The 24,652-nt window shown below is 42.1% G+C and overlaps 1 protein-coding gene across 7 annotated transcripts in view; it reads right to left on the bottom strand.

Annotated features, from left to right (window-relative positions):
• The window catches only part of LOC119647833 (neural-cadherin), a 1,165,868-nt gene that overhangs the window by 1,077,926 nt on the left and 63,290 nt on the right, over nt 1–24,652 (bottom strand). For 4 of the 7 annotated variants that reach the window (XM_038049081.1, XM_038049108.1, XM_038049128.1 and 1 more), the window contains exon 1: nt 11,000–11,936. The exons of 1 other annotated variant lie outside the window; for it this stretch is intronic. The gene's annotated coding sequence lies outside the window, so the exon portion shown is untranslated. Of the gene's footprint in view, nt 1–10,999; nt 11,938–24,652 lie in introns of those variants that run through there. 2 more of the 7 variants (XM_038049099.1, XM_038049114.1) reach the window with 1 other exon arrangement.

The following is a 24,652-nucleotide window of genomic DNA, read 5'->3' as shown; positions in this document are numbered from 1 at the left end:
CCAATAGTTGGGTGGACTTAGAGGATCGTACCCTTCGCATTTACCTCAGCATCACGGATAACTTTTTCGTGGCCCAGGTTAAAGAGGACGCATGATAGGGCATCCCCTTGTCTTATCCGTTGTTGATGTCGCATGATCTCGAAAGTGATCTTGCTGCTTTTATCTGACCCCTCACATTGGTCAGGGTCAGCCTAGTTATTCTTATTAATTTCATCGGGATATCGAATTCTCTCATGGCCGTGTAAACTTTTACCCTGGCCATGTTATTATAGGCGAGGTTCATATTCCAACAGTTCTTTCATCGCTTGCCACAGAAAGAAAGTCTGATCTGTTGCTGATTTGGCTGGAGTGAAGCCTCTTTGGTATGGGCCAATAATGTTCTGGGCGTATGAAGCTATCCACCAAACTTTCCATATAATGCCTCATATTAAAAGCTATTTGCAGTAATATTTTACTGATCTGGAATGAACTTAAGGGGGATGCGCAGTAAATTTTCAAAATATAACTATAGTCTATTATTAACTCGAGGACCATGCACACAAACCACCATAATTATTTTCAGATGTTTCGGTTGGAGAGTTTCTGGGAACGGGTTTTTCAACTAATTGATCCCTTCCGGACAGATTAATCAGATGCCGCAAAGATACCTTCTGGTAACTGTTTGTCATAAACACCTGTAAAGTGCTTGCGATGAATATACCGCCAATAATGGTCATCTGAATGAAAAGGCAGACGGCAACAGGTCCCATGGGGGAGAAAGGATTTCGAGCACGCATTGAGAATGGCGAGCTAAAGTCGATTTTGAGGTAACTCGCGACTTTGTACTTGTCAATAACTGGTTTATGGGGGAAAAGTAAAGCGCAAATCGACGTAATAAGATTCCATCATCGCCAGTGGCTGCAAAGCCGTTCTTAATAAGACCAGCACACTTCACTGGGCGTTGATTACTGTCTTTCTATCCAAGCCACTAATAAACCAACATAAAAAACTTATTGGTCCACCGCGCATAAAATCGTGCCGATTTCATGAGAAAAGAAAAGAAGTGATTTCCACAAGGGATTGCCGACCATTACGAATGTCGAAGAATCATAGAATCACGCAAAAAATACAATCCCCAAAAGAGGGACTATGTATCCCTCGAGGCCACCAAGCCTGGTAAGTGGTTCATCAACCGAGATACTTAGTTGTGGAATAACCATGTCCAAATGAAGGTCCGTGAGAAGAAACGTCTCCACACTCACTCATCTCGAACGCTCTGGGCCTTCACCTAGTACCAGCGATCCCAAGAGTAAAGTTCGAAGTGTGGTAGACGTATCAAAACCGCTTCGTGTCTCTGTTCGTTTTCATCAAGGAAGCGCCCTCTCCTCTTTTTGTTATATACTCTACCACAGGTAATATCAAACATCCTTCGTTCTAATCACTGCTTTATGCAGATGATGTTTTCCTAGCACCTCATAGCAAAGCTAATCTCTGAAATTGCCTCATTCAACACGGTATGAAAATGAATGTGAATTGATAACCGACACCAAAGAAATATTGTAGATACTATCACTACCCGTCCGAGAGGCTGCGATTTAAATATCCCGGATCGATGCGATACGAAACCACTTTACGCATTAACGCAGCTTAGATGAAGTGATATTTCACAGCTAGCATTCTTTGTGATCGATGAACCAACGAACGCCTCAAATCCGTCGTTCGCCCTGTCGCTCTCTATGATTCTGAGTGCTGGCCGACTATAAAATCAATGAACGACACCTTGCGGTAATGACGACGAAGATGTTGCGCTGAACCAGTAACCACATCACATTCAAAATGAGGATATTCACCATCTATACGAGGTTGCACCGATCGTGGGTAAATGGCGAGAGAGCCGTTTTTAATATGTTGAGAGAAGGAGAAGAGTAGCGGTAGGTTACTAATTCGACAGGACTGTTACAGGCAGATGTGAACTATGCTTTTCTATGTTACCTTTTTCAATGTCTGGGGCGAAACAAATGATGATAATGAATGTGACGCTGCATTTGGGAAATTACAATTCAATGTACTAAGTAATACTAGTTCAGAATATCCCATTACGACGATAAAAGACTGGAAGTAGCGAAAAGTTGCAGCCTTAACTCGGGAGTTTGTAGATTGTAGCGGGATACGATCATCGAGTAAAGTCAACGTAATCTGAAAACTTGTCCCGCATGTTCTTAGTGGATATATCAATCCTTGACAATTATCGAGATGCCCCATACACGTAGACAACCATTGCCCAAAATCTCATTCTTGCCTCTCCAAAGATTACTGTGAACAGCGTAGGAAATTCAAATGAAAATTCAATGAAATTAATTTCTAATTTAAAAACGGATAATTATTTCAGCAATGAGACAACGTAATAACAAATGAAAACTGAATTCAACAGGTCTCGTTATCTATCCCAGTACAATAAAGTCTTTGAAAGCACCTTGATGGGCTAGGAACGTCACTACAAGGGAGCAATGCTATGAACATTTGCATAGCATCTAACGATATTTTTAACCAAGCAAGGAAAATTGACCATAACGAGCGAGTGTAGACTACTTCTGCGCTGGTAGCCGATTCCGTCTCCTAATCTTTCTAGCCACAAGTGACATCGTACCCAATTCCAGGTTAATGCCATTAAAACACAAATTAGCAACTCTTCAGATACGCCATTTGCATCTCTTCGTTACATTGATGTTGTAGGTTTCATTAAGATTAACTCTCCCTTAATAATAATAATCGTTGGCGCAACAATCCATATTGAATCAGGGCCAATTATTCAGACACTCTAACTTTCCCTTCCTCTTCACAAACACTCATGTAAACACCAATGGGATATGAAAGGGATGGTAAAGGTCGCTCATGTAATAGATACCGGTTTGAAGTGGGGAATATGATACAAAAAATGTAGCTCTCAGCAGCATTTCGTGGCCTCAAAGGAGAAGCAACGCAGCAAACAATGAAACTAGTGGCCGTGGATGACCCCCAGACGTCAAGTCATCCGTAACAAACACAAGAAACTCCAAAAGGAAGGCGTTACCAACCACAAGAATAGTGGGCTAGAAATGGTGCCGATAAACCAGAGAAATAGTCTCAAAAGATGAAAAAGAGAGTCTCTCTCACAACTCAGTTTGAAGAGCATTTTGGTATTATTGACCACTGCCAGCAACCATGGAGATAATGGAAAAGGTGGCTGTATAGGTCAACATTGTAGCAGGAGACAATAACTGGTGTTCTACTGTTAGACTTTTAAATAAGAGACAGAGGCCCACCTGTATTTTTGCCATAGCTAAAGTTGACTGTGCAAGGCAAACTCAAGCCAGTAGACACAATGAAGATGGTCATGACTCTCTTGCTTTTGAAGAGAAATCAGAAGACGCTTTGAGGAGAGAAATCAGAACACGCTTTGGTAAGCATACCACTGAAGGAAATTAAGATGAAAGTGCAGAGCCAAATGACAAAGCAAGTGTAGGCGTTGGTGATACTAGCCAGTGAAGGGCTGAATTGCTACCAAACAAAAACAAGCATAAAATTGATTGGGGGAAAACCGGAAAGTTCGTCGGTTAGAATTGCAACGTATCAAAATGATACTCATGTGGGTATGTCGATCGTAAGTCCATGGACTACAAACTAGCCTTCAACGAGTGCCCTCTCAACATGTTAAAACAGAAATTAATGAGAGTTCTTCAAGTTGATATTCAGCACCGCTGCAGTGACTGACAGAGGCTCTATCTTCTTCATTTCAACTCAACTGTTTTTGATGTCATCATACCGTAAAGCAGATGTGAGGACTACTTGGGTGTCATCATAAGCACTCAAACAAAAATAACATTCAATGACACCGATCAAATGAAAACCATGAAGATGGGAAGATGCAACATTGAAATTGTTCAAAGGTACATCCTACCGGTATCAGCCATGATGGTAAAACCTGTAAACGATTGGCAACCGATCGACCCATTTTAGCTTGCAGAAACTGTTTCGTTAGAAACGTTGCACTGTAGTAGAGTAGAGTCAAAAATTGCAGACTATCAGCCGTTTCGAGAGACGAATTCCCCAAGCCATTTTTACTTTTATGCCCCCTTTAGGAGAATGAGCGATTCCGTAACCTTTGGGCGTTATCACAACCATTTGATTATGAATAAAGGACATGACCCAAAAAGTAGGTTAGGATGACAGGCAGCTGCTAGAGATATGGAATTGGTAGACTCCTTCGTAAAACCCGGAAATTTGGAGTTCCTTACGCCTAGACTGGACATTGGTTGGTACACCGTTATTGATGATGAGTATGCAAAGAAGCAGAAAAAGAATTATATATGATAATCAGCGAACTATACTGTAGACCGCCTAGCGAGGATTAGGTTGAGGATGCAACCGATACCGTGATGATATCGCCACGCAAAAACAGCAAACTAGCTTCAAGGCAATGGCTTCGCGTACGTTAAATGCGAAGAGTCATGCTGAGGAGTTGCTACCTGATGCCCGATGGTAACACAGCGAACACATAATGAACTTTTATTAGCTTATTACTAATAAAGGTGATTTTTGCTCTATGGGGTATCTGGACGAGTTCAAATGAGTTTTAAACATAGCAGCTACCCTGGAGCTACTTGTAGTAAACAGAGGTACCTCTACAACCTTCTGAAGACCAAGATGCGAGAGAAGCACACAGGACATCATGCTACTATAGGAAGCAATCTACGTTTAGGGAGGGAGGGGGTATGGCTGGGCTTTAAAAAATCAAGAATGATGAAACATGTGCCAAAAAATGTGATGCTGTCCAGCTCCAATATAACCTGTTACTATGTAGCTAAATAGATGGAAACCAGGGCACACCTGAAAGAAATGTTAACCTTAGAATACTGGCCACCGCAGCCATGCAGAGAACCATACCAGGCTCAAAAGGGCCAATGTTTCGAATTTGAACGAATTGCAGAATAATAGCAAAAAAATAACACTGATCAGGATCAAGAAATTTGGAACACAGAAGCGGAAAAGCTCACAAAAAGTAGAAGTTGGCGGTTCCCGAAAGTAAAAAATCAAAATTAGAAGAACAACTGATCTTAACAACTATCCATCCGCAAAGATCTATACAGCTACGTAATAGATGCGCTCGAGTCTGGCGAGGTACTTAAGGAAGTTATAAAAATTGTCGTAGTTGAACACCCCCAGATGTTGCTGGATATGTACAACGCCAACTTATTGAAAGAAATTTTCCTAGCGACATGCACAAAGCAAGAATTGGCCCTGTTCAACAAAGCGAAAAGGGAAGAAATAAAATTCCGATAAAAGCCTATAGAATTGTAAGATAAAAGAGAATACACCAGCGCCCTATTAATGATAACTTTGCTGCTAATATAATGAAACAAGCTAACGAAGCTGTGAAAAGGATTAAGGTTGGTTACTAATCAAATATAAATATGAGTAGATAAAAGATAACACTATCATCATCACAAAGGTGAACACAAAATGAAGATCTCTCCGGAAAATAAAGGATAGCCATGGTGGGGATCAGACAAAGAACAGGAAATCTATGATTCCTTTTCACCCAATAAAGGAAAGATAAATTTTCAGCAGACTGGCGCAGATCTGATCACTTTACAGGAGAACCGATAAGCTAGCAAGCGATGCCTATATTCGCTGAAACCCCCGAAAAGATTCTCAAATCCTATGCGGAAATCGGGCAGTATCGGGATACCTTCAGAGCTGGAAAACAGTAGGTCATCTCTCCGCGTGAGCCAGGATGTCGGTTGTGTCGTTCTGTTCTATTCCAGCCTCCAGACATAATATACACAAAAAGTGGAAGGAAATCCTAGAAATTTTTCTAGAAATCCACTTGGAAGGTTCTGAAATAAGAATAAGTGGTGAATTCAGTTGGAATCCACTCTGTTGGTGGTCATCAAGGAAGCGCCCTTTCATCACTCCTCTTTGTTCTTATTATGGATACCGTCACACGGGATATCCAATGTCCAGCGCCCTGTGCACTGCGTTATGCAGATGATTTCCTAGCATCTGATAGCAAAAATGATCTCGAGCAACTTGTCCAAAAATGGAATTATCGCCCCATGTAACACGGTCTCAGATTGAATCTAAACAAAACTGAATTTTTGACGACCGATCCCCATGAAACAGGTACAATCACTGTCCGCGGCAGTGATCTGTCGAGAACTGAGCGATTTAAATATCTCGGGTCAATGCTATCAGCCAATGGAGAACTGCGTTATGAAATTGCTTCACGCATTAACGCAACCTGGATGAAGTAGCGTTGCACAACTGCTATTCTTTGTGATCGACGTATCAACGACCGTCTCAAATCTAAAATTTACCGTAATGTCATCCGTCCTGTCGTCCTCTATGGTTCTGAATGTTGGCCGACTATAAAAAACAATGAACGGCGTCTTGTGGTAATGGAGACGAAGATGTTGTTAGACTAGTGGCGTGACACGGTTTGATCACATGCGAATGAGGATATCCGCGATCGTTATGATCGATCTTGGAAAAATTGCGAGAGAGGCGTCTTCGATGGTATGGCCACGCAATTCGTGCTAACGAGAATTCACTTGCCAAGATTGGTCTGTACATCGAAGTCGATGGTAAACGACCAAAAGGTAGACCGAAACAGCGGTGGCTTGATACGCTTGATGGGGATTAAAAAGCCTCGAGATTACACCCAGATCAGGGACGAGTCGACACCGCTTGTGAACGGGACAAAAGCTGAAGGAAAAGAAGAAGATTCAGTTGGAAGGAACCGTTCTATACATAGACTGTGACACTGAACAAGATCAAATAGACGAAGAACACATTTGAACCGTATAAACCGCCTCACCAAGATGGAATCTACTCTGTACTTTTACAGAAAAGGTTTACATTTATTGGTATCTAGTTAAAATCTATTAATTCATTATCGCACTGGAAGATATACCGACGGCATAGGAGGAAATTATAGTCAACTTTATGGAAGAAGAATAAGTATATATAAGTCTTATAGGCTATGGAACCTGACACTCCAAAAGGAGAGCTAACATCCTTGCCAATGCTTCGCAACCAGCGTGCTATTTGGGGAACTCTTTTTCCCTCTCTTTAGTGGGGAGGCATTCTGCCAGTTGAATTTGAAGATTTAGACCAGAACAATCAATAAAAAGGTGATTATATTATAAGATACTGCTTCGAAAGCACCTCCTTTAGTTTAATGGGTTCGCCGCCAGGAACCACCTAACAGAAGACACTGTATTTAGACTTCCTCAATCTTGGCTGAGAAGCAGATTGTTTCAAGAACTCTTTGCGATGAGATTCTGTACGTTGCTATCTGTAGAAGATGCCCATCGAGAGAGCCTCCATATCCTCTTGCGTGGGATCTTGTACTGGAAGCACTAGCATTACTGAACAAAGCAGGTAATGACGTCGACATACCTATTTCGACAAAATTCATGAAAATTACCTCAAAACTGGTACAACAAACTCTGAGTCTAATAGATGAGTGGGGAGAGGAAGAATCACAATAAATCCTAACGAAACCGTTCAGAAAAATAATTTTTAGTGAGCAGTTTCCACTATCAAGTGAGGCATAATATCTGAAAGTTATCGATGATAAGCTAAATTAAACAACGTCGGTGCAACATATCGGTTAACATTGTGGAACTCGTTTATCACTTATGGAGCATTAGTATGGTGTTCAAAAGTGAAGCAGAAGCATAACGGGCATCATCAATCAAACACGCTACAACCGGTGTTTGATCTAGGTCTGCCTTAATAAGGAACTTCCAACGTCTCGGTTTTCTGCCGAGGCCCATCAACGCGATATTATAATAAATATACATCCGCCCTCAATCTGAGGCAGTTATCATCTTTGGATTTGAAGTTAAGGGAGAGGCAGCATCCAGCGCAGAAAAACCGCGATCTCTAAGTCAAGACCACAATTGTTAGGATGGTCTGGAATTACTGAAGTGATAACTATCTGTGGAGTCACATGTTCTGTGATCTACGACAAAAGCGGAACTGGGTCTAGGACACATGCAATAAATCTCAGGCACGACATGCCACAATTTCTAGGTCAACAAATTCCGGGTTTTCAGGTAGATGTGCATGCGGCAAACTTTTGTGTCAAGGAGAATTAATGAGGGAAGTTCAAATGTGGTGAAATCTGTATTCTGTTTGAGACTCAGGCAGCATCAGAAACAATCCCAGCACTCCAAACCAGATCTAAATTGGCATGACAAAAACAGGATAATGTTGAAATAGATAGCTAGGCAGAAACGTCGTGAAGGCAATAAAGAGGCATATGAAAGAATTCTAAGCATTATTTCTAGAACCAAAGTCTGTATACGGAATAGGTAAAACCGCGGCTGTCAAATCAATGCTCAATTACCCAATTGATGACCGGTGTTGATGGGGAGTATTGAATTCTGTACACGATGAGGATTTATAAAATGCAATAGAGAGGAAAAACAGCCACCCACATCTTATTAGGCTGTCTTCGCCATACGTGTGAAATACCAAAACTAAAAAGGACTCGATCAAGTGCACCGTGTGTACCATATCCCTAATTTAGCGACCAGAATGGTATTTCCAAGAAAAATTAACTTTTGATAAGCCAATAGACTACAAAATGCGATGACAGAATCCAATCCTACACAAAGCCCACTCATCCTTCCATCTAAACCCCCATTTAGCAGGATCGAAAGACTTTTTCGTCGTGTATCAACATTTAAACCTCCCAGAAAGACTTCATTTCCGCGAAAAAGAAGTCTAGAACATTAAGCCCAACTTGTCTGTAGCATTAATTCAATTCACCAGCAAAATCGCTCCCATCATTTAGCAGCATTTCCGCCGGCGCGCGGTCAGATTTTGATTGACGTCAAATAATGAACTTTCCATGTCTGAAAATTGCTTTTCACCACATTGCCACTAATAATGAAAGACTGAGGATGGCACGTACTCTCAACAACGAATACCCATAATATTGCAACTTTGTGTAACCATGCGACCTGCACTTCCTTCGCTGTTCAATTTTAAAAAGAGCAAGAGAAAATGAGCGCATAGAAAGACGAATCCATTCAGAGAGTCAACATCAATTCGAATTTCGAACTAGGAAACTTGCATTGTTCATGCATGGTGGCAGAATCCAGACGAAACCACCCCAAATCCGTCTAGAGGGGCACAGTAGGCAATAATCGATAAAAAGCAAATGAACTCAAACGGGGCTGAAAGGGTTGATTGGGTTTTGTGGTTTGGTAACAAAGTGCAACAAATGGGAGTTCATTGTAAATGAAACTATGAATGAAAAAGCAAGAAGTAAGCATTTGGGGAGAAACATCTTGAAATTAAGTTAAAGTTACCAAATGAATAGAAGCTTAAATGAGAGCAATGTTACTTCGGAAGAATACTTTGAGCGTTACAAACCACTTCATCGTCATTAACAAACGGCGGTAAACATTTGAAAATAGAGCCTCCCTAACTCCGTCTACTCAGTATACAATAAAAACAAGAAGCACATCTTGCTCCCCTCGACCCTTAATTTTAATTATACACCGATTGTAGCTTTCAATCACCAACCAGGCAAATTGCTTGCATACTTTTTCCTCATCAACTACCGTGCATAGCTCAAAGCGACAAACCAAACTTAAATTGGAGAACTTCATGCGGAAAAATTAATTAACTTGCTGAGGTAAATTCATTCGGCATAAATTAAGCCTCAAAAAGCAAAAGACATTGCGAAGAAATCACCTTCCGAAGACTGAATTAGGAAAATGGAAATTATCAAGAAATGAAAGAAATTGGCGCACCACAGTAAGTCTCACCATTCCCGGCATTCTGTCTATGGAGAAATCGATTCTTCTTGCATTTAGACACAGAAGGCCTCAAAAGGGAAGTCATGTGTAGATACAGAACAAACCCAGACAAATTCTCATTTAGTTCATATATTCAATAGCAAAGGATGTCTGCAGGACCATTTCTTCGTACTCCATCGTTTGTTTCGTGTGAAGAGATTGGAAGGAAACCACAACCATTTCAACCAGACTTCCCTCCAAGAAGGAACGCCATCCCCGGCGAAGCAGCTCCAATGCCAGTGAGGCCCAACTGACTGCTTTGTAGACTTAAATGAATGGACTCAGAAAACATTTATAGTGTCACAATTTCAGCTCGTCCGACAAATACTCTACTACGTTCGTGCTCCAAGAAAAAGCCGACCTCCATGGGCGATCAGAGTAAGTTGGAGGGGAAGGGAAATTGTCCCGTAAAGCCTATAACCTGTGGACGGGGACCAATCATATAATATGCAAATTACAACATTGAGACGAGCATACTGTGAAGCATAACTCAGCAGTATAGGCAAAAAGTGAAGGCATCCCCATTCCTTCGTCCGCTTGTTTCTGGTTTCCTATACAATTCCCTGATTGTCTTCGTCTTCTGTTTTCGTAGGAAACCATTTTGCAATTTTCCATCTTCGTCGTTTTTCTTATGCTTTCAGTAGTTATGTATGTGTGTTCCGGGGGAGACTGACTCGTGGTCGGGAGAACAGCCCCAAATTCACCTTTCCCCTAACCTCCCGACCAGTGTCTGTTCCACAAATCTCCATCGAAAGCAAGCAGGATACAAATACAACCATTCAAACATACGACGGAGCAAGAGCCAGGCTGTCATTGGGTTGCATGTGTACGGTTAAGAAATTGATCGATTTTTTATCTGAGACTGTGTGCGAGAGTAAGGTGTGTTGCCCTTAAAGTCAGGGGATTGCGAATTTCCTTAGAGTGCAACCAAGGTACGAAAATTGATAATTTTAGGAGCCAACTTCCTATTTAATCCTGCCAAATATGATGCGTATTAGGAAATTCGATTAAGAATTTTCCTGTCTTCAAAAACCGCAGGCCATTTTTTGAGGTAGAAATTATTACTGGATAAGGGCTCATTTAAGAAAAAAACATGTCGGATTTCTTCCGCCCCCGATATATTATTTAGGGTTAGGATTCTCGAACAAACTCGGCTATCTTACTTTCTGGTTAGTCCATTTTTGTGGTAATCCAAAAACGAGCCGTCCTGGATTCTAGGAGTTCGCCCAAATTGACCAGATTCGTATCCACACAAACTTCAAGCTGAAACTTTGGGAAATTAGCTTGATGGCACTTTGCACTTTTTGCACAAGAGATGCTTTGATATTTTCTTGGATTTTGGTAATTTTCTTCTCTCAATTTATTCCACAAAACTTTCACAATATTCCCGAATCATTGGAAAAGCAACGACGCGATGATTTTTGCACGCCGCGACAAGTTGTTTGTATCAATCCACCCTTACAGTGATTCCAGCAAACACTCACTCGAATCCGCGGTAAACGAAAAACGGAAAAGCACACACTATGTTGAATGAGTTTCATTCAACCCTACTGAAATTTTCCAACAGTTTTCCTCTGCAGATTTGATGTTTAGAGGAAAAAATCAGAGAAAAAATCCGAGCAAACCGTCAGTATCGAATGTCCTCCGCACGAATATTCAGCACAAATACGACAAACCCCCAACTGAGTCCTTAGGATTCGCGAAAACCCGAAAAGCTGGCCATACCAAAACTGCAAGAAAATTGAGGGTAGACATTTCTCTTCCCGAAAATTCGAACTCCGGAAATTTCGAAGTTTCGAACACCGACCCGGTGCTGTGGGTGGATCAATGGGCGCCAAAACGGGGTGGGAAGGTCGAAGGACTCGTTTTGACGTCTGTTGTGTGGGAGAAGTGAAAACACGACGAAAACTTCCTGCGAACGATACGTCAATGGAAATTTCAGAACGGTGAGTATCCACTGTCAAATGAATCTCTTTTACAATAACTCATATAATATCCAAATTTCCGAAATTCAAAACAAACGTCCACCACAACGACCGCGTGCGAAGGATTTATCCCGACCGACGCGGCAAAGAGTATTTTCGTCCCGATGACGATTATAAACACACTGGCTGATGCCGACTGCCTGAAACATCCGTCTGTCGAGCGCCGGCCGCCCTTCAGCTTGAGGGGTGAAACTGAAACGATGGCAACGTAAAATCGATCGGATCAAAAACACCCCTCTTGAGTGTTGTGTCTAATATATACAGTAATGCACACTACCGTAGTCGGGGAAAAACATTCTTAATTCGAGGGTTGCATGGGGTGCAGCAGTGCTGAACACTGACGTGAATTATGGTATGAACAACGTACGAATGAAAGTATTGAATGAGAGATTAGAAAGAATTTCATTCCTGGTCTTTTGAAGGTATCCCTTGAAGGCAATAAAGTTTTCGGTTAGTAATCATCATATTTCCAATTGAGTCCCAAATTTATTGTTTATAGGGACTGAAAATAGGATAGTGATTCCACTCCCTGTGGGTTTTATAAAGTTATATTGCTGGCAGTTCAGGTTTGCCAGACGTTAGTAATGGAATGCATATAGATTTTATTCATCTGCCTCGATTGGAAACTATCCTATGATAGCCATGTACCTGCACAACACACAAGCAATTCACAGACTGGGTCAAATTAGAGAGGAAGGAATTTATTTCAACTTATAACAATAAATTTTCCCGAATGGCTAACAATTTTGCTGAATTGTCGCATATACAAACAGTATTTCGGAAACCATTTCCCCCCAAGATCTCCTACTAATGAAGACAGTTTCTGCACCTTCTCAGTGCGTGCAATGGTTTCCGGAGTACGGAATATAGCTAAGTTCAATAAAATTTTTAACTTACAATCGACTGTTTTAGATGTAAAGATAGGCTACAGAAAGAATACCTAGATTGGATGCGGGCCATAGGAAAAATACCTAGAAACAAAACCAAACATGGAGGAGCCGAGGGGAACTGAACTTACAGTGCAGGGCTTCGGGAACCCAGTACCGGCGTTTTTAGAAGTGAGCAAGGAGGCGTCCGCCTCAGTAGAAGTGAAGTGTCTAATGTGGCATCTAATGTCGCTAGTGCATGGGAGGAACTAGAACTCGCTCCATCAATGGGACCGTTCAGAAGAAGCCCAATTCTTGCCAGGTTATTGCCCATACGAACGCAAGCCCCAGCGATCGAAAGCACTACCCCCATGGAAAATGTTTAACATAAGGATACGAAGAAGAAGAAATTTTGACATCACCTGAGCGATGTGAGATGCGGCAACCAATCAGAAGCTGGCTTAATCGCACTAGATAACAAGATCATGCAGCTTTCTAAATTCATCAAAGAATACCGGAATAATAATCGTTGGCGCAATAATCCATATTGGATCACGGCCTTGTAGTGTGTTAGAGCACTTCATTCAAGACCGTTACGGTACACTACAGTACACTGTAGGAAGCAATGTGGTCAGCATAGCAGAGCTTATTACCCTGATTTGAGTCAGGTACTCATTCACAGCTGAGTCGACTGGTATCCGAGATACAGCCACGATAACAAATCTCCCTGCCACCAGTGAGATTTGAACCACCGCCTTCTGCTACGAAAGCCCAGCGCTCTAACCACTTACGCCATCCGGATAGAAGAATACCGGAATATTCATAAGAATGTAGGGGTCATAATAAGAGGCATCTGGTTGGCGTACGACAACACCCAGGCTGAAAGAGAAATGAAGACATCAGGCGCAAAAGTAAGCCAGACGATACAAGTGATCTCCATTCTAAACACTAGGGAAGAGAAACCGGGAAGAGACGGGGGTGAACAGTTGAACGAATCAACAGGGCAGTAAACCAGAAGTGAAAAAGTCAACTTACGTAGCAACAAGTCAGGAGAAAGGGAGTGGATCTCACAAGGAGGATATGAAAGCCTGGAAAAAAGAGGGAACTCGGAAAAGTTTATCATAATCTCCCACCATGGTGAAAGGTCATACACTGACAAGAGAGTGATGGCATTAGAAGGTCCCAGAAAAGAGATATAATGTAGGAGCTTAGGAACTCCGAGAATGTAACAGGTAGGTGTTAGCAGGTAGCAGATCACTATAGTCTCCTAGGACATAGATGGACGAACGAAGGAGCACGGTCCGTGAGGCCTTGAAAAACAATTCAAACTTATCGGACTACAAGAGTAAGCGGCGAAAACGCTGAACAAAACCTACAATGGAACACAAACTGCCCTCTCTGCCTACCAGTGGAGGCAGGACTCAAACTGTTGGCAGCACGGAATAGGCTAAATTAACACATGTGTATGATTAGGGAGCAGATGCTTTAAATGCCTTGACTTCGACCATGTTGCAAAACCATGACAGGTCGAAGCAATGCAGGAGATGCATATTAGCAGCAACTGTGGAGCTGACTCAAATTGCAGATTGCACAAAGAGAGGGAGAGTGGCATATTGCATGCAGCAGCTGGTGTCTGGAATACAGGAAAGCCCTCAACGCAAATCACAAATGAGGTTGATACAAATCAGTGGCACATGACTTATTCTTGCAAAGTATCCGCGAAAAACACATCCAAGTGGCTGTAATTAGTGAGACATTTTGAAGTCATGATGGTGGTATTTGGGTCAAAGACCAAAAGGCCAAGCAACCTGCCTGCAAGAAATACTGCAACATACGGAAAATGGATACATCAGAGAAAAAGTATAAGTAGGTGACAAGCACTCTGGACACGAGAACACGTTGATCGAAAATATCGCAGGAGATTTTAACGTATGGGCTCTCCAATGGGCCATGCTTTTATGCAAGGAGATTTTCCCAGAGGTTAAGGGGAAAGGCTTTACCAGAGGTTGAGGGGAAAGACTCTGAGAGTTTGTAACGCTTTTAGAGAGACATCATATGAGAAAGTACTGGTAGTGGTGGCATGATCTCAGTCGAAATCTTGGCGAAAGAAACGGGTGCACTGTATCATGCAGGTCGTCTGGAAGGTTCCACAGAACGGAGGAACACGGCAAGGTCAAAGGCGTATGATCTCGGGACAAGTATAGGAAGGGTCACTAGACGCACAGGCTCATTCTCAAGATTAAGGTATGGCTTGAGCGGAAACACAGGGAAATCAGCTACCACATTACCCAGTTCCTCATGAGACAGGGTGGTTCTTACAGGCAGCATCTGTATCGCTTTGGGTTAGACGATTCACCGAATTGTCTAAAATATCGTGGCATAGTGAAAGATGCCCAAGGTTCGTGTTAGAGAGAAGGAATCTTAAGACAGCGCTGGAAAGGAGGAGGAAATTCAACTTTGAGTAACGCAGACAAAATAGAATTCCGAGAGATTCGCCTCAACATGCCTAACATTACGTGTTGGTTGTTGTTCAAAATGATTCTCAAATCCGTTGAGAGAAAAAAGAGAATTCGGGAAAAGGAAGATAAATAACCAGGAAACCAAGAAATTCTCAAAAAACAAATACCGCATACTCATCATGTGTAATGATGTCCTTAACATCTCACGAAGCTACAATAGCGGTGATTGTCGTTGCAAATCATTTGGCTAATCTGAAATTGCATTCATTCAAAGCAAGCACTGCTACACGGCAGTGGCTGAAAAATGTAGTCTTGTACTCATGGAAGATAAAACAGAGACGGTGCTTATCACGAAGCGGCGTAAGGAAAAGTGTGCTCGTATCAGAATAGGGAAAACCCAGAACCCAGAAAAACCAGCAATGGAATACCTTGGAGTGATAATAGAGAAGCTGAATTTCAAACAGCATTTACAATATGTTTCCAATAAGGCGGCTGATGTTAATATGGCCCTGATAAGGGTCGGCGGACTCACAGTGCAGATTGACAGAGGCAGAGGAGGCAAAAAAGGCGAATACAATCGATAAGTGAAGGGAAAGGCTAAACCCATGCTCAACCCGTGATGTAACATTTTACGGGATTGGAGAAGAGAGCAGGAGTTAGGAAGTGGTTTTAATAGGTTAAAATCTCTCACGGTGGAGCGTGTGCACCAATGTCTTTCAACGATTTCCACGTCCGGAAAAAAAAGACAAACAGACAAATATACGGACGGTTCATTGAATCGATTTTAATAAGATTTTGTTTCCCAATAAACCTTAAAAAATGAAATCAACACAGACGCGATTGATCCCACAACAAAAAAATGTTACTCGGACGAGATCAAACGATTTAGACAAAGCTGGAAGCTGCAGGCCGCCTCTCAGAAATGAGGAAGGGATATTATTAACCAGAGGATGTCAAATTTAGATGCGCCTAATACTTCCTTTAACTCCTGAATACGGCCACAGTAGCAACATCGTCAACATCTACGTCACAGGATGCAAATGACTCACCAATATCACACAAAATGCTAGAAGACATGGAAGAAAAAAAAACACTTGGCATTTTTGGAGAAGCATAATTGCTCTGGAAGTTAGTAAGCTATACTGGAACAAAAGCATATGCACCTTACTGTTCTGTACGCTTTATAGAGTATTAAAAAAAAATATTACAAGCCCACTAAAGCAATTTACTAACTGCCTCAATGATTACCAACTTTGTGTGGGATGAGGGAGCTTAGCAAGGCAGACCCTCAAGGGAACCAGGCGTGAAATCTGAAGTTAAGCGACAATCAATACCCCAAGCCAAGCCCCGACAACTGTGCCCAGGGTGGAATGGTCAAAAGGGTTTAAATGTGGCCGCGTGACTCCCAATTTCAAGCAGCTTTATCACCACAGGCCAAAGGAACCCAGCCACAAAAAGCTCAAAAATTAAAACAAAAGCCAAACTAAATTTCAATCGCAACCGATCCAACCTCCAGTGTATTGATGGGGAACCTTGAGGAACCAATCTAATTGTAACCTAGTCCTTAACGGATGAGTTGAAGCAGATCCCTTCTTTCACCACTCCTGAGCTCCGGTACAAAGGGCATAAGGCTGACTAAACCATCATTATGCAAATGTTTTTGAAGCTACCTTAAAGTTGAAATGGATCCTCGTGAAAGAACATATCCATAGATGGGTTACCTACGTTTGCAGAATGGGAAATATAAAGAAAGAGATGTACAAAAGGCAAAGAATTTGCTTCAACTACACCTCTTAGGCAACATCTAAAATCTAGCCCTCAATCCCATGTAAAGTAGTATCTACTCGAGCACATGGAATGGGTATTTAACTCGTTCCATAGGTACAAGTCTGCTCGCCCGACTGGAATCATTCATGCCTAAGTAATGTAGGAAATAAATGTCACGGATCTATCTATATATGATATATTCGGATTATATATCATTCATAAGCGTAGTCGGCTCATCGTGATCTCGGTTTCGCCATTTTTTTATCAACAACCTGATTGATCTAGCGTATCAAGCCATGGAGACAGCACTTTATGAACACAAAGTAAAACTGAGAAGGCGGTGTCCGTCTTGGGGGATTCATGAACATTCAAGGTTATTTCTTATTGGCCATATGTGAAGCGTAAGACAACATAGAATCCATCCGCTGTTAATCAGTTGAAGCCTTCACATGTTGGATTGGAAAATTATCTACACACTGGGCGGGCGAAATAATTATCGGCAAGTTTGCGGACACCATATGCGACCGCTTGAGTGCAACTTTGCAGGTAATCTACAGTTGCTGCTGGCGTAACGAGCTCACACTGAATGCTGGGAGAACTGGACTAATTATGTTCACTAGGAGCACTTAGTGGGGCAGCTGTGGAAATCCAGCTGGTACAAACAACCAAGTATTTAGAAGTACGTCGCCACTTCTTGCTACCCTGACAGCACCATATCCAGAAACAATATCAGAAAGCCTAAAGATTGCTCTGGTGCTATGGGATTGCGATTGACCTGAGGACTTTCACCTCAAAAGATTTATTTCATTTTTACATCCGTACATATTAGGTGTATGTTGTATTATTTGGTGGCAGAGACTGAACTTTGCTAATATCAGGAAGCTGCTAGCGCAAATTGAAAGATTCGATTACCTAACTATTCCTAAAGTAATCAAGTTATTTCAAGGTAAAACCGAAAGGCTTTTAAAGCATTTGAAGCGTCGAAAGGCGACCAAATACTGCGGGGCTAACTCTGATGGTTTCTGGTTTTGTCTTTGAAAAGGCATATTCGGTTGTAATCATCAAAAGAAAAGATAGGTCGACAAATGGCACGAGTGTTTGGGGTTACAGTACTAATAATCCTGAGATGGCAGCAGTAGAATCGTTACAATAAAAATGGCAAATGACAGTGCAAGTCGCCCTATTCCAATTTTTCCGACAATCGGACAGCGTTATCAGTATTAAATAGCAACAACATATCAAGCTAGTTGGTCTGGAGTTGTCACTAGTCGCTATTTAAACTTGCCCGACTAAATGAAACAGTCTTAAGAATGCATTGAATGAATTTTTGCGTAAATACATGCATTTCGGAAGCGACTTGGTCCGTTCTTCTGTACAACTGCTACCTAGTAGAGCTTTTATAGGCATACTGCTCCTTAAAATTGTACTCGTATATCCTTAATGTTTTCTGTAATATTAAATTTTAGTGATAACTAACTAAATTAGTGACCCCGAGTCAACACACGTATGTAATAGAGTGTGTTCAGAAGTTTTTCTGCAACAAAACAGGAATCATCCAATTGGAAACAAGCCGGCGAAAAAGCTACCACATGTGCGCTCCCATGTAAATTCGCGCCTACCTCGAAAAACTAGGTGGGGGGTCCTAGCGACGGCGACCCAGAACGCAGCGCCACATCGCCTAACAATTTAGGACCCTTTCAGTAGGCGCAGTTATCTTGTTGATACTGGTGCGGAGGTTTCTGTTCTTCCCGTACCCCGCCACCACCGGCTGTTCCCACAATCTTTAAAACTTGCAGCGGCAAATTCCTCTTGCATTAACACCTACGGTTACAGGCAAGTGGACGTGAGTCTTGGCTTGCGCAGAATGTTCCCGTGGCGATTCATCCTGGCGACGAATAGCACCCCTGTGGGAATTATAGAAGGCTAAACGCACAGACTGTTCCTGACCGATATCCAATTCCACTTATCCACGACTTTGCACATCATCTCGCCAACAGCCGCATTTTTTCGACCTAGGATTTAACCAAGGCGTATCACCAAATCCCTATAGCTACAGAAGACATTCCAAAGACGGCAATATACACACCCTTTGGACTCTTCGAGTTCACGCGGATGACTTTCGCGTTGTGCAATGCGGCGGAAACCTTTCAAAGGTTCATCCAATCGGTCCTGGGAAACCTCGACTTCTGTTTCGTGTATTTGGATGATGTTTTGGTCGCTTCTTCCACTGAGTCTAAGCACTTAGCCCATCTTGAGCGCATTTTTCAACGTCTCCTTGAGGCCGGTTTAGTTCTAAACGTTGATAAATGCAAGTTTCTCCAGACACGGATGAGATTCCTCGGCGACTTCATTTCCCCTCACGGAATTCAGCCCGACCCAGTCAAGGTGCAAGCGATCACAACCTTCTCGGGGAGATTCTTGAGCATGCTAAACTTCTATCGTCGTTTCCTGCCCAAGGCCGCCCAACACCAGTCCGCTTTGAACGCGTACTTGTCTGGCACCAAAACAAAAGACACACGAGAGATTGTGCGGCTGTCCGCGCGTTTGACAAATCCCGACAACTGGCTCTTTGCATTTCCTCGACAAGATGCGCCATTAGCCGTTTTTGTTGATGCCTCTGACATCGCGGTAAGTGCTGCTCTTCAAAGTTGAATCAAGTCTGGCAGCCGTTGAACTTCTTCTCTAAACAGTTGGACCCCACTCACGAGAACTCCTCCTCCACTCGACTTTTCGGCTATCGCCAAGGCGAAGAAGGATGACGCAGTACTTCAAATATAAATTTCGGGAGTTTCCCATCTTCGGCTCGAATCTCTTTCTCTGTTGCGAGTACTCGCACAAGGTACCCCGGCCACCATTCTCAAGGAAGTGTTCCACGCAGTTCACGACTTAGCGCATCCAGGCATCAGGACAACAAATCGGCTAGTGGCCGAAAATACTTCTGACCCTGCATGAGTAAGGACATCAACTTCTGGGCTAGAGTCTGCATCGCATGCCAGAAGTGTAAGGTCACCAGGCATGTAAGAAAAGAAGTGGGCTCATTCCCACGCACTACCAAGCGATTCCATGTTCATCACTGAGCAGGGGATGCAATGTGAGTCCACCCTTTTTTTCGGAGTTAGGCAAACTCCTGGGACTTAAACGCCAGCAGACAACTGCATACCACCCGCAATGCAATGGGATGCTAGAGCGTTACCACCGGATGCAGAAATCCGCCATTATAGCCCGCAACGATCCGTCCTGGACTCAAATCTTGCCTCTCGTCCTACTTGGCCTCCGAACAACCTGCCGAGAAGAATTTTCTGCCAGCCCCGCCGAGCTGACATACGGAGAGAACCCAAGGCTTCCAAGTGACCCGGTCCTCGACAAGAGATCGGGTCTCACAGACTCTGGATTGCTTCGTCTGCTGAGAGACAACCTCCCGCGCCATAAACCCACACCTCCCACCCGACACATATCCGCACCTGCCTGCGCTCCCAAAGAGCTGGACACGTGCACGCACGTCCTGGTTATTCCGTCTTCTCGAACGAGGAGAACATTTCTTCCAGCTCGAAATCGCTTTGCCGAATGATGGAGAACGCAGCTCCAGGTTCGGTCGCTGAAATCCCTAGGTTTCATCTGGGGGCGGAGCGATGTGGTGCAGCCGGGTTAACAACATTTACTAATCCAGTGGTAGGTCAATATCAAACCAGACGATCTGTATTTGACCAAATATTTTCCAACGCAGGTACTAGAGAAGATTTGGAACTTCAACATCTGCGTTCATGAGGTCTTCGTCGACTTCTATCAGGCACCGACATGATCGGTTCGAGTACAAGGGTGTCATACGGAAGGTCGCGGTTCAAATCTCACTGGTGGCAGTGGGATTTGTATCGTGATTTGTCGTCGGATACCAGTCGACTCAGCTATGAATCAGTACCTGAACCAAATCAGGGTATTAATCTCGGGTGAGTGTAATGCTGACCACATTGCCTCCTACAGTGTACTGTAGTGTACCGTTACGGCATGAATGAGGTGCTCTAACATGCTTCACGTCCCTGATCCAGTATAGATTGTTGTCCCAATGATTATTATATTATTATTATAGACATGATCGGGATACATTATACACAGTAATACGTGAATTTGAAATGTCATTAAAACTAGTCCGATTCATGGAAATAAGCATGACTGACATCGAATCCTAAGAAAGGATTCGAAACGAATTGGTTCGAATTTTCAGGATTAAAACAGCATTATGCTCCTGTCCTCATTGTTTCATCAGGAAATTAGGTAGGAACGCTATTGTCCAAATTCGCCGAAATCGTCTACACAGAACCTTAGCCCTGTGATCATGTACGGATACCCTATAGCAAAGATTACTAACAACATAACATATGTTCAAACGTCTTATACTATTATACAGGGTGTGATGAAAACGCAGACTGGAGAACAACATGCAACCATGAGTTGTGCGAAATATACAACGAACCAGCTGTATCTGTTCTAATCAAGCAATAGAAATAATGCACTATAAAAGGCCAAATCTTCTCTACTTAGGCTGTTGCGCCACTGATGACGAAGACTACACGAACTAAAAGTCTACTTGTCCAAAGTGTCAATAATTTTTTCGAAAATTGTCCAACTCCAATTAAGGCAAATAGGTGCAGGTATAAGATGGGTGGCGTTGATCAAGGGTAAATATGAAGGGAACATTGCCTGTCTTGACCTTTGCAGATTCGATTTAGGTTAAGTTAGTGGTTTAATAAGAAAATTGAGTTTTTGTGGTAAATATATGATATTTCGTGATCTTGATCAGCAGTAACTGACGAAGTTGGTGATAATCTGGCTAATTCCCAAGCTTATTGGTTTCTTTTTACAAACCTGGTTTTGTTTATACGAGCGTCTCCGAGAAAGTTGATTAAAAATAGGTTATTTACCATTGTTAAATCTGCTTGCAAAGTTTACCTGAAACGTTACAAAAAAAAAACCATTTAAAAAATAATACTTTTAGAGAATTATAATGGTAGAATGCAATCATGCAATACAAGAACAAATCTTAAATACTAGATGGAAAAACAATTTCTCTTCTGAACCAACTCTTCCATCAATGAATGTACTTTCTCTACGCGAAAAAAAAACCCACTACATCCCTGACTATTTTCCTGGAATTCACTATTTACGTGAAAATACAACTGTTCCGAAGTGGAGGTTCTTGCCAAGCATCAACGAGGGAGAGATTCGTTGAAATCAACTTGTCATTTGATTATGAAATTCAATCTGACCGGGAGTCTGCGCAACCCTCGCTTGTCCATGTGTCCGTGCCTTGTGTCTATTTCCAAGCCCTCTCTCAGATACTCATGAAAAACTACCCCTGGTGTTTTGTACATGGCACATTATTTCTTATAACGTCGCGTCGGTTATCGCATGTGTACATAGAAAAAAAACAACATCCATTGGACTATGTTGGAAGCAAGGGTGCATGAAGGTATATACACTGTATTTTGGGCGCACCGTATAAGCAGGCATTCACGTCGGGAGGGGTGATTTTTGACTGCACCACCGCGACATGGCAATTTCACTATGACCCTTGTTCATGTGTCAACATCTGTGCGGAAGATGCATTAAATATTCAGTTATGAAGGCATTTGGTAGTGTGCAATTTGCATTTTTCTTCAGTTTGACCAGCGTGAAGTTCACATCAGCTTCTTATAGGATAAAGACGAGTCAACTTACCAGATGGGATGAGTGAAATGTTCCGGAAAGGTTCATTAACACTACTTAATGAGCAGAACAGAGCACCCACTGCTCTTTAGCCCTCCATGCGGGCTTTGTTTTCAAATAGTTCAGAGTCTGCACCAATGGATCCCTCAAATGCCCTTTGGTCTCACATAATTAACCGACAGTGACTTTCAAACTCACACCGCAAAAACTATACCCAGGCAACGAGACTGGTCATAAATTAAAAATTCCAAGCATTTCGCTTTTGGATACACACGACTATCGAGGAATACATTCAGTTCTAGCCAATGCAGCACACGGAGCGCTACCCGGGGATTGGAATTCAAGTAGTTGGGGAAAGGACCGAGAATCGACTCTCATAGATACACTTAATTGAGCGATTAATAGTCACGCCGGAGTACCATTTAAACGATGGTTCCACTTAGGACGAAATACTTTGTATCGAAATCTCCTGTCCTGGCTACCAAACGGTCTCTAGTTCTGTCTAGTGGTTTTCAGAAGTTCTATACAACCGGGGACGTTCAGTTACCCTCGTTTCAATTTATTTCTTTTGTGGTGAAATTGCTGCCAAGTGATTCTCCTATAGCAATTGCATGGATAGTATCTCTATTAAGATAGTTCTGCGTTTGAAGGATTTTTCAAGATACATGAATATAACCATAGGCTGGAGGGTGGATAAGAATGTACAAAATATACTTGCGTTGGATAAATGAAGACTATAGAGATATCTATGTAGTTAGAGCAAGCTCGCATTCAAATAGTGAACTTTACACAGAATTAGCTTCATATTTATTGGACTGGAAGATCGCCATTTTCAAAATCAGGAAAATTCTAGTGTACATATTCCAGAATTTTACATCATTTCAAATTCATACACGTACATCCTAGGCACAGTGGACGAAAGGCTCCAAAATTTGGTATCCTAAAAATGAAGAGCGCTATTATTTGATCAATTTGCTATCAGTAAATCGAGTGCTAAAAAAAATATCTTCGACATTTTGTCAATATTCTTGAACACAGTATTCAATACTTTTATGAATCTCTCATTGCGGTTGTACCGTGGCTAATCACTTTTGCGAATTTATGTAGATTTCGTGCTGCATGACTGTCTCAATTCCTTTAAAATCCTGAATTTATTCGTATGAATACGAGATTTCCAGGAAAAATTGCATATGATGATAGCTGATTGTGATATGGACGGATAAAGAGTTGGCGGCATGGAATTTGAAATAAGGAAATGTCTCCAACTACCCCTTAGTTGTGCATTACTGATTCACCTTGTTGGAACCATAAATCGATGCTAACATTACTGCAATATAAAAAGTGACGCTTATGGCCACGATTCGCGACCATTATCTTCAACAATTCAGGACCATTGGCGGAAATTCATGACCTGCATTCAACAAAGTAAGTCCAACACAATGTAATAAACTTCCATCGCTAGATTAGAAATATATCAAACTTTCATTACAAATTAGGACGTTTGAATCAAGGCAAATCTCGATGTATCTTCACATCATCACATTACTATTGCTGACATATCATAGTCAAATATAAAGTCGAAAATGAGACCGTCTAGTTATTGCTTTTTTTGAAGTGGCTCTGGCGGCTCGGGTAGTGGTGGGCAATTGACCTTGCCAGAGGAATAACATTTACGAGGCATTTCCTACTGGAACTTCAAAGCGCGCCAATATAAGCAACACATAGCCATTATATCAATGAGATTCTCAATATTGAGGGAACTTGTCGTGAGATTTCAGCTTCATCACGTCTTGCTTTTCGGGAGTTGCATGAGCTCTGAAAGTAGATGCTTTTGCAGGCAGATTTGGAATTCGTACACAATGCTGTTGAGATATTTCGGCACCTCTTAAAGTGAAACCTCAAACTCGCACGTTTCAGCAGCTTTTAAGTAGAGGCTCCGATTCGTTCTCTTTCCGGTAGTGAGTTTTTTTCTTCAAATATTTTGCCAGATCTACTAGCTGACAGTTACAGTGCATGTCTTTCTAATGTTCGATTTTTTG

The sequence above is a fragment of the Hermetia illucens genome, chromosome 1, assembly GCF_905115235.1.
Source record: "Hermetia illucens chromosome 1, iHerIll2.2.curated.20191125, whole genome shotgun sequence".
Lineage (NCBI taxonomy): Eukaryota > Metazoa > Arthropoda > Insecta > Diptera > Stratiomyidae > Hermetia > Hermetia illucens.
This window is presented reverse-complemented; position numbering and strand designations above follow the sequence as displayed.